The following is a 2,500-nucleotide window of genomic DNA, read 5'->3' on the forward strand; positions in this document are numbered from 1 at the left end:
AACGGTAACGGGGCGTTAGGTGTCACTCTGGTATGCCACGCTTCTAATGTTTTTCTGGTTCTAAAGGTGCCTTTGTCAATAATTGACGCGTTTTCGAAATCAATGGCGTGGTTGTTGGACCAGGCGTGATTAGCAATTCTAAAACCTTTGGCCGCAGTTTTGGTATTTCTCAAATGCTCTTTTTTTCGGGTATTAAAAGCTCTGACAGTTTCCCCAATATAACACCACGAACAATTTGTACAGGGATTTTAAACACGACGTTGCTCTGCGATTCCATCGAAGGTCTGACTTTCGGGGCTGGGAACTGTTGTTGTAGAGTGGCAAATGGTTTGTTTACAACCGTGACATCGTGTGATTTGAGGACACGTGTCAAGGGTTTAGTTACTCCTTTGATGTAAGGAAGAGAAGCGAAAGACTTGCGTGGCTCGGTTGGTTCAGCCATCTTGAAAAACATTCCAACAAGTTCCTCTGGGGATACATTTGTTGTTGAGAATCGAGGTTTTTTAACCTGTATGATTTTAATGAACTTAGATGGATAACCGGTGGACTCCTGAGCTGCATGAACATAATTAAGTTCCCGGGTTTTTTTTTCCTTCTGAGGAATTGTGTAGATTTAGAGCTCTGTGCCGGAGGATTGACGCTGTGCTGACCTTGTGTTGACTGTCGTGATGAACCAGAAAAACACTAGAAGCGTGGCATACCAGAGTGACACCAATCGCAGATAACAATTCTTGCCCGTTACCTGGGCAATACAACATTCTTTTTAACAAACATTCATAACCATTTACATTTTTATTTTGCAATTCACGCTTTTTATTCAAATTTTCTCATCGCTATCTTATCACTCATTTCACCATTTTAATCATTTTAGCCAGAGATAGTTTTTTAAATTTCAACTATGTTTCACCTGGCTGCGGCCCTTCAATATTTTTACATTTATTTATTCCTTCATTTAGTCAGACATTCAGTTAGTTAGTTAGTTAGTTAGTTATTATGGCAGAAAACAATCGAACAAATACTAAAATTATAATGTAGATGAACAATTATCGGAGGGTTTCAAAGACCTCAAAACAACTATTTCAACGGCGCTCGAGATGGGTTCAGACAGCAAAGCACACAAGGAAATTACTGTAAAAACAATCATTCTAAGCAGGCTTTTCACTAGTACAGCCTTGGACAAAATTGTTGAAACACTTTGCAATACCTTGTCCTCCCACAATGTTGTTTTGGCAAATGGGCTCATAAACTCATGTTCAAACAACATTGTGAGGGGAGAAAAGGCCGCAAAAGCTTCAGGCCTTGGTTGTTCACAAGGTGGATAGCGCTATCCATGGGATAAATCACTATCCAGCGGACAAACACTAGCAAAACCAATTGAGTTATCCAGTGGATAGTGCTATTCACATTTTGAACAACTGGGGCCAGATCTGTGTAGTCGTGGACTGTTCCAAGGAATTTTGACCCAGACTATAGCAGCTCCTTTTCACAATCTCTACCCTTATTTGTAGTAGGATAATTGAAAATATAAAAGAATATTGTGGTGTTGCAACTGGACATGCTGTAATTGTATCCATAATCCCTAAATGTTTTTTTATTTTTTTATTTTGACAATGATAAGCAGATCTATGCAAAAAAAGAAAGTTTAAGTGACGTTTGTGCCATAATTTGTTGTTGTTGTTGTTGTTCACGGTAGTTAATAGCAATTGGCAATTTCCAAATTCAGTTTAGCATGTTTTCCAAATGGCATCCTGGCGCTTACCCAACCCTGAGGTGAATCAAAGCCATAGTTGGCAGTAATCATGGTTCTTTAATGGGGCCACAAAGATCCTTGAAGATCATTGGTAAGAATACTGAATAAACCCAAACTAATCACAAAGATCTTGATAAGATCACCAAGGATAGATCAGGATCTTTGAAGTAAAGATCTTCATAAAGATCTTTTCAAGATCAGTTCAAAGATCTTCACCAAGATTTTGAAATATATTGTCACCAGGATTTTTGCAAGATCCTCACATGATCCTCACGGACTCTTTGAGGATGTTTACAACTCCTAATTGCAATTGAGCATCTTTAAAGAACTTTCAAAGATCTTTCAAGGATTCTTGAAAGATCCTCCTCTTCAAAGATCTTTTGTAGGTCCTTGACAAGGGATCCTTGATCCTTTTAGCAAATTCTAGCAAATATTTTAGCGTGCTGCTTCGCATTGTGTCCCTGAGGAATAAACAACAGACTTCTTAAAATAGCTGTTTCGTTTTGTTTTAATAGCTTTTCCTTACAGTCCCATGACTTTTGTCTCAGTAATTTTATCTTCAAAGATTTACCCAATTTACAGTCTGGTTGGGAAACAAAAAGAAAAAGAAGCTGTTTCAAGCTGGCAATTAATAATGGAAGCAAAAAGCACAGGTTAAATAGAAATTAAAGTACCGTCAAAAGCTCAATAAGTAACGCAATACATTCAAGCAGGTTATGTAAATTATGAGCATCTTCTGAAAAGGAATAT

General features: G+C 37.9%; 1 protein-coding gene across 2 annotated transcripts in view; it reads right to left on the reverse strand.

Annotated features, from left to right (window-relative positions):
• LOC137997743 (monocarboxylate transporter 8-like) overlaps positions 1 to 2,500 on the reverse strand; it is a 12,879-nt gene that overhangs the window by 9,423 nt on the left and 956 nt on the right. The gene's annotated exons all lie outside the window — the stretch shown is intronic.

This window comes from Montipora foliosa, chromosome 3 (assembly GCF_036669935.1).
Source record: "Montipora foliosa isolate CH-2021 chromosome 3, ASM3666993v2, whole genome shotgun sequence".
Lineage (NCBI taxonomy): Eukaryota > Metazoa > Cnidaria > Anthozoa > Scleractinia > Acroporidae > Montipora > Montipora foliosa.